Here is a 12,414-nt window from a genome sequence, read left to right on the forward strand (position 1 = left end):
TTTAGAATACAGTCTTGTACACAATGCTCAATGAATGTTTGTTGAGTAGCTAATAACGTACTTGCTGAGGCTATTATCTGTCTTCCCACTTTCCTTGTATGTCTGTACAATGAATCTCCATAATCAAAGTTTATCTGGCTATTTCCCTCCATTCTTCACAAATTGAGAGTCTCACACCAACAGTGAGGACCTTGGATCCATCAATAAGGAAGTCCTAATGATGTTTAAAAACAAAATAAATGCCTTTATTCCCCCAAATAAAGGCAAACCTAAGGACATTTGCTCCCCTCAATTAATAGTACATTCATGAACCTAATTTGTTCTATGATTTTGGAAAAGATGGCCACGTTTGTGTTTGTGTGGGAAAGATGGCTGCGGTCATGATTGTCACCCTATGCAGAGTCTGCAAACAAAATCAAAAGTTTGCCAAGTGCTTCTGTTTGTGAACCAAAATGTTTGCAAACAAAGTGTTCAAGAACCAAGGTACTACTGTATTGAGTATTTTCCATTCAAACTCAAGAAAGACACTTAGACTAAATCAAGTCATTTCTGCTTACTGGAAACTTTTATTGAGGATCTTCCTTCCCTCATCCACTAATCACCTGACCCCACCCCACTAGTTTAAACATGAATTTCAAGGTAATGCTCAAGAACATATTTGGCTTAGTAGAGGCTAGGCCAGTGCAGTGTGCATGGTTTTCCTTGCCTGGTCCTCTAGGCCAATGTTTGTTGCCAAGGACATTTTAGCCACGGGATCCTATAGGCAAAGTGTCTGAGATCAAAAGCTTGTGATACCCTAAAAAAAAGTTTTAGACCTGAAAAAAATAATTTCTCTCAAACAGAATGAATATAACAATAAATCTTGAGATTAAATGTAGTCTGAATGTGACATGATATCTACTTATCAGCTACAGTATTCATGTACTCCCAAGGGAGGTGGTTTTACTACATTTGGGGTGATGGGAATTGTTATGGCTTATATCTAAAATGCCCCCCAAAGATGCACATGCTCATAAGTGAGGCTTTGGAAGGTGATTGGATTATGGGGGCTTAGAGGTCCCTTATTGCTGGGAGGTAGAATCTGGTCAGAAGAGGTGGGTCACTGGGGGAGTGGCCTGGGTCTGTGTCTCCTCTGCTCCTCCCTTGATCCTTCTCCATGGCTCCTGCCTGCCATGCCATGAGCTGCTTCTCCTCTGCCATGCCCCTTTCTTGTGCTGCCCTGCCTTGGAGCTAGTCAACTATGAACATAAACCTCTGCAAACCTGAGCCAAAAATAAACCTCTCCTTTCCTAGGTTGTGGGTGTTTAGTATTTTGTCCAAGCAACGAGGTAACTAAGGCTATTGCAGGATTTAAGAGACTGGAGAGACCACTGGGAAACAGGAGGGTTTTATTTTAGGCTTAGGTGAACACCAGTTCAACAGATTAATATCCAAAGGAACAGGCTCAAACAAGGAAAAGTTCTAGTTTTTATGTATTTGGTCAAAGGGGTTGGTCCTTCTAGTGACATAGCAAGTGAATTTATAGAAACAGGATGAGGGCAGACAGTTTTGTAATTTAGCCTTGAAAGAAGACAGAGCCTTGTGAATCTTGTGAGAAGAAGATGACGAAAATTTTGTTTATAGGTCATGTTACCAATTTTATCTGTACCAGAACAAGGAGTTACAGCTACAGGCTAGGGGGAGGTGATCCAAGGAGCGGGGAGGACCGCCCAAGGCGGAGAAAAACTTGTTTTTCTTTAAGTCTTGCTTCAAGGAAGGGATGCTATCCAAGGTAGCATGCCTAGGGGTCTGAACAGCTTAAAATGCCTTTCACAGTATTGGTGTCCTTATGGGCTCATGTATACATGAATTCACCTGTAAGTAAAACTTGCCACACCGACAAGGTCTTGGAAGTAAACTGCCAAATACCTGATTTTTGAGATGCGAGCTTAGTGTATAATCCTCGATCAGGATCTCCAGTTCCCTGGGACATAACCAGTCTCAAGTACATTGCATCCTGTTTGGGCCACAAGTATACTTGCTCTTATTAAATCCCATTTCTTTTACATTTTTCCCCCCAGAAAACATTGCTATGTGTAAGGGACAAAGTTCTAAGGGTGGGACTGGGAGAAGGCAGAGGGAAAGGAAGGATATCTCAGGGTTGGAGTTCTCCTGGCTGCCTCTCTCCTCTCTCCTTCCTCCATATTTTCCAGCTAAAATAGCAACTGAGTACAAATGACCCAACAAGAGAATCTTCTGGTAGTCTTAGGAACTGGCTGAGGAATGAAGTGAAGAAGTAAGGAGCCTGGGGAGAGGGCACAGATGTTACAAATTCCCTCATAGAACTACATGGAGGTGGGAGGTTACTTAAAAGGGGAAACTGCTATGGTTGAGTTTTGAACCGTGAACCTCCATTTGTGTTGTGGACATAATTTCTCAAGCAAGTTGTCTCTCTGCGATTGTCTGTCAAGTATTACTGTCATTCCTCCTCACTGGGGCTTTAGTATGCTGCAAAGCATCTTCAATATGTGTTTAATATTGTGTAGGCAATCAAAGAATGTGGGAATTTGTAACAAATCTAAAACAGCTTAAAATCAAGAGTTGATGTAAATAAAAAGCTTTGCAGTTGTCATGTTTTCAGGGGTTGTTTTTTTTTATATAAAAGGGATGTCATTCCAGACAATTTCAGAGTGAAGAGAAGTTGTTCTATTTTTAAAGACCTCCAAAATAGATTCCACAGTGTTTCTTTACAGCCTATTGTTATTTATGAGATCTCAATGTTGGGAAGTTTTCATTGGGATCTAACTAAATTTTGCCTAGAGAAGCTCAGGCCACCCAGATGTGGGAGACAGAGAAACTTCCACCATCTTCTCTGTAATATTCCTCAGTTTTTCAAGATGGTCCACAAGCCTTCAGAGACTTGATAATTCTAATTTCCACCACCTTCTTTGGGGCTTGGAGTCTGATGTTATAGAAGCTCAATGCTGAATGGCCCCCACACAAAAGAAACCCTTTCACCCACCTCCAAGCAGCAATTCGAGCCATGCCAGTTTAGTAGGTGAGCAGGTCAGTAGGCAATAGGCCCAGGCTCACAGGTACCTGCCTGTTCACACTCCAAGGGCTACCAGTAGCTGGCACCCACTCTCCCAGCACACTGCTGGAGGGTCTGGCTCTCCCCTGCCCCAAGAGTGTCATCTGTCCTTCAAGAAATAAAGGCCAGAGTGCCAAGAAAGTATGACCTCACCCAAGAGGAAAAGGAAGCTCAAAGGCTAAGCCAGAGGGTGAGATATTGTTGAGGGATAGGATGCATCTGGCCTCAGTTTGTGGAGGAAGGGAGGAAGGAAATCAAACTTAAGTGGCTTTCTGAAGGCTGCCTAGCTTCTGTGATTTTTTTTTTTTTTTTTTTTTTTTTTTTGGCCACAGACCTCTGATTGCCCAGACTGAGGTTCAAAAGTGGCTTGAAAATCTTTTAGTTCTCATCCTGATTACAATATAAAAGCAACAGAAGAAAGAGAATGCAAATAGTAACCAGACAGGACCCAAAACACAAAGATTTATGGGTAGAAGCTGAGCTATAGAAGCTCAGGCCACCCGGGTGGACTGCCTGAAATGGGAGAGTAGCCCCAGATATATGCAGTTTTATATTGGCTCGGGATCTTCCCAGGGAACTGGTGGTGCACACTCCTGGGTGTGTCTGCATAGGCCATGGAGGCGAGACCTTGGGTACTACATCTGGTCCCTTGCCCCTTACTCTCTGCTCTGTTTCCCTGCTCTGCTTCTAGGCTGCCATGAACTAAACAGCTTTGCTCTTCCATGGCCTTCCACCGTGAGGTTTAGGACCTCACGGATTCTCCTCAGTGGAGGATGTCCTTCAAAATGAAAGGCATGCTAACTTGCACAGTGAAAGGGGGAAGGAACATTGGTCTTGAAATGAGAGATGTCAGTTCCACTTAAATCTCTGAGAGCCACTGGAAGTCTTGAAGCCAGCTCAATGATTTTCACATTCCATCCACATATGGAATAGCAACTCCCATGGTGAGTTAAGTTCTAAAGATAAAACGTAAAACAAAAAGGTTGCCCGTATAAAAATTTTCCTTTAAAATCTCTTGAATTACTCATTAGCATAAAAATATAGTTTATAAGATTGGACACCCACTGAGGGGAAGCAGTCACATCTACCAATTAAATGGTTGTGGGTTTATTTGTTTTTTATTTGTGAGATTTTGTGTTTTGCTCTGTCTTTGCTAAGCCCATAGTTACATTTGCCTAGATTCCATATGCATGTAATGCAACTCTATCCTAAATGTATTTTTTCAATATTCATTGATAAAAAGACTTTATAATGTGACTAGAAACCTCAAAATATTATACATGAATTTATGTTTATTGCAGCAGCATCATCCATATTTTTGGTGAGATGTGCAAATTATCCAGGTACAGGTGATGTGAGATGCAGATGGGTTGTCTGGGTCCTGTCAATGTAGTTAAGATGGTCAAGAGGTCAAATGAATGACATGGCTTTCCCATTGCTAGGACACAACGCACAGTTTAAAGGCAGAGAGCTTTAATTTGGCTCACAGTTCAGGGTACTCAGGCCATGGTCAGGTAGCTTCAAGACAGAAACCTCATGGTGGAAGGGCGTGGAAGAGCCAAGCTGTTTAGTTCATGGTAGCCTGGAAGCAGAGCACAGAAACAGAGCAGAGAGCAAGGGGCAAGGGACCAGATGTAGTACCCAAGGTCATGTCGCCCATGACCTACCCAGACACACCCAGAAGAGTGCACCACCAGTTCCTGGGAGATTCCGAAGCCAATCAAGTTGATACAGCCAAGTTTAACCATCAAACCTAGGTAAGTCCCTTAAACCTTTTTTACTTACAAAAGGGAAGAGCCGGATAGATGTTCCCCAGATAATTGTCAGCACTAAGATTTTATGATGGTGTGGATGTACACTTCATGGACTGAGTTGTAGATGTTGCTTGTAATGTGAAGATTTTGTCTGAGCTGTTTGTGCAATGTTCTAACAATCCACAGCTGGAAATCTTAACAGATCAATGTTCTCTAAGAAAGTCCATGCCCTCTAACCTAAAGGATACCTTGACTTTCAATTCACATTTTAGAAAACTAATTTTGAGCATTAAAAAGAGATTGAAGTTCTTTTTATTTACCACCAAATAGCATTCTAATTATACTCATACTTGATTCTAATTGTACTTTACTTATTGCCTTTGTCATTTTTAGAGTGTTTGTGCGCATTATGACTGTGTGTCTCCCAATGCTCCTGGTAAACAAATTTGTTATGGTGTCCAATTGTCAGATTTTGAAATTATGCCTCCCAAATCCAAAGATTGTTTCTAAGATCAGACACAACTAGCTAATATTAGAGCTGGAGCCAGGATACCAGTTTTCTGACTTGAAGTCTATCTAGGTTCAAAAATATATTTTTAAAAGAATTTTAACATTGTCATTGTGCTTACCTGGCAGGATTTATTTATTCTTGTCTATGTAGAACAGCAGCTTATGTTCCAGCCCTAGAATCCTGTAATTCTTTAAATTCACACCCCAGAGTTCTTCAGTTGGGTTTCTTTTCACAAGACCCTGTTCGTCTGCCCCCCTCTGGTGGCCGTTAGACAAATAACAGATCGTAGAGCAGCTCCTAAGGCAGTGGGTGCTTTCTTCTGTCAATCATTCATTCATGCAAACTACCTAGTATGTACCGGGCTCTCCCTAGGATATATAGGGATAATATAAAAATACAGATGAGTACTACCCTTCTGGGTGGTGAATAAACAAATGAATAACAAGTGAATAATGATTAGAACATTGTGGGACAAGTGTCATGGAGAGATATGAAAAAATTCATATACTCACAATACCCAGGTTGTTCTTCGGAGGGGAAGGGACAGATGGCTAGCAAGGTGAAGGCAGTGACTGAGCTGAGTTCTGAAGGACCAGGAGGACCAGGGGATGGCAGGAGGCCTTAGAATTGCAGGGAGCTGCTAGAATGCTAGGTCAGGGTGTGGAATTCAGAGCACAGATTTCAAGCAAGAAGAAAAAGCAAGAAGGCTCAGAAAGATTTATTGGATCAGATCCTGAAAGGCTTCTTATATTGCAGTAGAATTTGAGCTAATGCTCCTAAACCTTTTTATCACTTTTCCATCAATAAAATTATTTGAGGGTGCATCCATAATATATAGGAATTTATTTATTTATTTATTTATTTATTTATTTATTTATTTATTTAATACCCGTGCAGTGCAGCATAATGGTTAAAAGCTTAGGCTGTGGAGCTGGACTATGTCCAAATCCTGTCTTCACTATTTATTAGCTCTGACTCTGAGCAAATAATTTCTCTGTACTTCAGCTTCCTTGGCTGTAAACTGAGGATAACAATAGATCCACCTCCTAGGGTGAAAGAGGATTAAATAATTAATTCACAGGGAGAATTTAGGATAGCACCTGGCCCATAGTGAATGTCATATAGGGCTGGGGATTTAGCTCAGTGGTTCCGTCGCTTGCCTCCCAAGCGCAAGGACCCGAGTTCGATCCTTGGTACCAAAAATAAATAAATATATAAAATTTAAAAAGAGTAAAATAAAAAGTTAATGTCATATATTAGCTCATGCACTGGTCTTTTTCTCACTAGTATAAAAAATACCTGAGGCAGGCTAACTTTATAAAGAGGGTTTTTCACTTCCAGTTTGGAGGCTGAAAGTCCAAACACTATGGCAGCAACCCTGGCTGCCCCATGGCAGTTGGTGATGGCGGAGACAATGTGGGAGGAAGAGACCACATCTAGAAACAGGAAGCCAGGGAGAGAGGGCAGCACCAGCTCAGGCTTTTATAACAACCATCTTGTAAGAACTAACCAGGAGGCTACAAGAAATACCGTAATAGAACTGTCTGCTATTTAGTGCTTTTATACAGTAGGGTTGGGAATTATATGCAGCGAGTCTCCATCTACTTCTGACAATTGTTTTAAGATTACTATCCATTCAAAATGTCCAGAATTACCCGTCTTTGAAATCTCCAACCTGACAAATTGACCACTCCCAACCCCATCAACTGCCCACCCACCAAACAGCAAAGTAGCCCCGATGGTGCTTGTGCCAGAACTTGTCAATGCACACGATTCCTCGAAGCAGTTAGGTGGGGGCTGTCATGCAGTCGCAGGAGAGGCTGCATTTCTAACCAGCTCCCCGGGGATGCTGCCGGTCCAATTCCACACTGCGGAATTTTAAAAGGAAAATTTAAATATCAAGTAAATACTTTTAAACTTCATTGTTAAGGTACAGGATATTTTTCTCTCACTTAAAAATGTGTTTTAACAAAGGTAAATGTTATTTCTTTATTTTACAATCTTGACTCAATGCTCTGTGATACTCAGCCCCTCCCAATTCTCCTTCTAAACTCAGATTATTCCAGTAATTGGTTTTGAAATAAGTGAAAAGCAGCTTCACCATCACGCAAGACACCAAATGAAAGCAGTATTTTTATAGACTATGCTCCAGTAATAGTGATACTCATTTGCAGTTTTGTTCACCAATATGCAAATGTCTTTGTTGAGATTCAGCTAACAATTTCCATTATTCCTGATGGCTGCTGGTTGTTTCTGCCAAATAATTGGAAGCTTTTATCTTTCCACATTGTTAGCAAGTTAGTTTATTTCAGAAGACTGAAGCACAGTAGAATATCCTATTTCCAAGTTTTTAAAGTAAGCAGATATAGTCTTTTTATAGACTGTTCACTTACATCATTTTCAGCCCCCAAAATCACACAACTCTAGAGGTATATCTTCTGCCCATTTCCAGCATACTCTCTCCAAAGCATGAGTTTATCTCGAAAGGCTGTTATTCCCAAAAGGCTGTTATTCCCCCACTCTTTGTTACAATGTAATTTGTGCCTTGAAAAGACAAGCATATCTGTTTTTTCCAAATAATTTGAAGTGCATTTTACTGACCCTACTTTCATCCTGGAAAAGATTAGTAGATTGAAAACACTGTCTTTTATAAAAGAAAAATTCATGACATGTTTAAGTGTGATAACTCTTTTAAGTTCTTTGCCGCAAGGAATCCTTTTCTACCTCATTAGTACTGATTATGAAACAAGTTGTATTTGTCATCCTCATTTATTCTACTTTTAAGTAGGGAGGTGAGATATGATTTTTTCCCCTCTTTTATTGAACCACGTGCATACACACACAGATAAAATACATATGACTCCTGCTACTGAGTTCAATGTTTAATAACCAGCTCTGAAAAGACTGTGGTCAGTAGCATTTGTCAGTGCTACAGTTTGGATCTGGAGTGGCCCCCACAGGCCCATGCGTTAAAGGCTTGGGCCTCTGCTTGGTGCTGCTGCGAGGCGGTGGAAACTCCAAGGAGTGGGTTCTGAGAGAAGGTCTTCAGGTCAGTGGGGGTGTGCCCTTGAAGGGGATGGTGGGATCCTGATCTTTCCTGCCTTCCAGGCATGCATGGGTGTTTTTTCTCCACCTCAGGATCCCCCCACGATGTGCCATCACAGGCCTAAAAGCAACAGGGCCATCTGATCCTGGGGTGAAACTTCCAAAGCTATAAGCCGAATAAACCTTTCTCTTTTGAAATTGATTATTCTAGCCATTTGTTATAGTAACAGAAAGCTGACAAACACAGCCACCCTCCATGGTCAAAGTATCCCCACCATAGTCAGTTGCAACCTGCTAACATGATGTCACTGCTCACAGAATTGGGAGGAGAACAACAGCAGACCACTGTTTAGCATGTCCATCATTCAGACAAAATACATGTAAAGTACCTTAGAAGCACACATAGCTAACATCATTTAATAAAATAATTCGAAAGAAATGAACTTTAAAAATGTTTTACTTACGCTTTTTAAATAACTTATTGTTAGTTTATATAATATGATCTTCATATTGCCTATGTTTATCAACCAGTTCACAAAATTCCTAAAAACTTAGTAATATGCCCTCATGACCTACTCTAAGCCATTCTCTGCATGTCATTTGTCTTTATTATGCTAAAAGAGCAGGATTCTGAGGGGGGCTTCAAATAACAATGTTTACAGTGTTTACTTCTGGAGGAAATGTTTTATGTGACGTATTTCTGATTTGTTTAATACAATGAGCTCTTGAAATTAAACATTTTTCTTAAAAGAGTAGTTTGGTCAGGTTCTGACAAAACTGCTAATTTGTTAAGAATTTATATTTGTGGGTTGGTTTGAGTACAACTGAAATATATTCAATATTGACTTGCAAGTTACAGATGAGCATGTCTCTGTGTATTCAAGTTTTTTCTTTGTCTCTCGGTAAAGTTTTGAAGTTTTCTTTTACTGGTATTTTTAAGTGTGCTGTTAACATAATTCTGGTCGCCATGGCACATAGAACGTAATTTTTCCTGATATTTCCAAATTAGCTTTTGATATTCTATATAAACACCACCACTTTAAAGTGTTTATTATTATATCTTTTTCTCTATTATAGTTGTCTTCTTATTAAAAGATACCCTGTGGCTTTTAAACAGTGTGCATTCAGGCTGCAGGATCTCAACCAGCTCCAGATTCAGAGCTCAGGTTAAATCTGGGCTCAGCTGCTTCACCACTCACTGCCTCCTAAACCTTTGAGGCACATAGTTTTCCTTGTCTGTTGAACAGAAACGATAAATGTGCATCGTAGGGTTCTTGGGAATTAAATGAGACTGTGTCTATGAAGACTGAGCAGAGGGCTGGCAGCCAGGAAGCCCTTGGCGTATGCAAGTGCTCTTTTATTGTTGAACCTCTTGGGTTTTCCCTGGAGATTATCATACCTGTAAACAGTAACAATTTTATATTCCTTCTTAACACATTAATACTCTCTCTCTCCCCCCACCACACTCCTTTCCTCTCTCAAGGTTACTGTTTCTTCTTTTCCTATGGAATTGAATTGACCAAAATTGTTAAGTGTTCAATAATTATATTACTGACCTCCCAATCCATCTGCCCAACTTTATTAGGTACTACTTTAACCCTCCACTGTTAAGTATGATGATAATCATTGTCTTGATATTCTTGATCTTACTTTAAAAGTTTCTTTTTTCTTTCTTAAGATTAGTTTTAAGGGGCTGGGGATTTAGCTCAGTGGTTCCACTGCCTGCCTCGCAAGCACAAGGTTCTGAGTTCGAACCCTGGTACCCCCCAAAAAAATTAGTTTTAAAAAGAATTAGCAGGAGGTAGAAGCTTTTCTGGAAACCATCAAGTATAAGGATTTTTTCCTCTTTTGATTATTGATGGAATGAATTATTACAAAATGTGTTATTTGACTCTTTACTATTTTAGTTACACAAGTGACCCCTGAGCATAGCTTCATTGTGAAAATGTGAAACAATGCAGGACCTATATGGAAAAAAAATGACATCTCTTTGCCACCCAGTACCATGTCATCAACCCCATCCTCACTTCTTGAGTTATCTTCTATAGATAGAGCTATCTTCATTTATACATACTCAGGTAAGTGCACACATTTGTGGCTCTACAGTTTTTTTTACATTAATAGGATCATTATATAATATTATTTAGTTCATATATTTGGGGTTTGTAGGGAGCCACCCTACTGATTATGCCCAAAGTGGGCTGTAAGCAGTGCAGGCTATAAAGAGTTAACCCCTCAATTGGCCCATTTTAAGAAGAGAGTCTGAAGCTTATGTGACTCATAGAAGCACCTCCTAAGCACTGCAGTAGCGCACAGGTTAGCATGACCTTCCCACTAACGGCCCCAGCAGAGACCAGAGAAATGTTCTGTGAAGCTATGGGGCTCAATATGAGATAATATAGTAGCTGAGGTCAAAGTAACTCGCACCCAAATTCCATTCTCACAACTAAAACCTTCTTAACTAGAAGGACAAGGTACTAATTACAACCCTATATTTTCTCTGTTCTGATCCTACTTCAAGAATGCTTTATCTTTTCCTTTACAAGCCTTACCTGCATTAGTATTCATAGCAACTGCACAACTGCACATCTTAGCACATAGTTACCCTTTATCCCAATTTGATTACCAATAAAAATCAGTGACCATGGCCTTCCTGGTTGCTCAGCACTGGCCATCCTGGCTCCCCACTTTTTTCTTTAATTCTGTTTTTGAGTCTTTCTTCAGCTCTGCATCGTATACTGGGCAGGAGACTGGAACCTACTGAGAGGTCTCCAGTAATGGTTTGGTTTTGTTGTCTTGTTTACTTAATGTAGCAGAGATTTTTCTGTTTTGGTACAGAGTAACCCATTCTTTTAAAATACTACCTTGTACTTTTTAGTGTAACACTGTGACTTAGTCATTCTCTTATTAATGGATATTTAAGTTGTTTCCTCTCTCTGTCTCTGTCTCTCTGTCTGTCTGTCTCTCTCTCTGTCTCACTATCAAGAAAAAAAGAGGCTTCTTGTGCAAACATCTTGTACCCATATTTCTTTAAGTACAGGTAACTATAAGGGGACTAAGGCACAGATTCAATGCATTCCTAAATTTGATAGAATTTAATCAAACTGCCCTCCCTAAAAGGCTGCATCAATTTATTTTCCACTAATGTCTGAGATTTTCCATTATTGAACTATGCCTCCATTCTCAGAAAAACTTTACTCATATTACATTATTCTTTTGTTTTCTTTCCTTGGGGGGGGGGGGGGTACCAGGGATTGAACTCGGGACCCTGCGCTTGCGAGGCAGGCACCGAAACCACTGAGCTAAATCCCAGGCCACATTATTCTTTTGTTATACTATTGATTTGTTTTGCTAATACTTTACTTAAAATTCGTGAAATATATTCACATCTGAGATTATAGTAGATTCTTGCTACACATTTAGAGATCAAGACTATGCTAATTTAGTAAAATGAAGTGAAATTCTGCAACAGTTTAAATTCTATGACAATTATATGCTCAGTGAAGTTCTATTGGATCTGGCTTGTAAAAGCTATGCATATTTTTGGAGAGCTCCGAAAACTCTTAAAATTTCTTTTATGATCATGAGTATATTTACATTTTATTCCTTAACAAATTTTGATAATTTATTTTATTGGAAAATCATTCATTTTCCCAGACTTCATAAGTTTTAGTAGAGTTCAGCATAATAATCTACATAATAAAACATAAATCTCTCTGCTAGCTGTGGTTATATATCTGTCCTCACTCCAATTGCTTGGTTTTTCCCCTTGTTTTTCTTGATTGGCTTTGGAAAAAGTTTTTCTTTTTTATCTAATACTTTAAAGAACCATTTTATTTATTTATCTATCAAATTTACTGGCTTTCTTCTAACTGCTAATTTCTACTTTAGTCTTTATCAATTTCCTCTTTTATTTGCCATAGTCGTATTTGTTGGCTCTGTTTTTAACTTCTACTTGAACAGTTTATTTGTATTCTTTTCTTTGTTTAATTACAAAAGCCTCTAAAACTAATTGTTCCTATGCACAATCTTGG

This window comes from Heterocephalus glaber, unplaced genomic scaffold (assembly GCF_053883595.1).
Source record: "Heterocephalus glaber isolate CG9 unplaced genomic scaffold, H.glaber_assembly_v1.0 deba00001472, whole genome shotgun sequence".
Taxonomy (NCBI): domain Eukaryota; kingdom Metazoa; phylum Chordata; class Mammalia; order Rodentia; family Bathyergidae; genus Heterocephalus; species Heterocephalus glaber.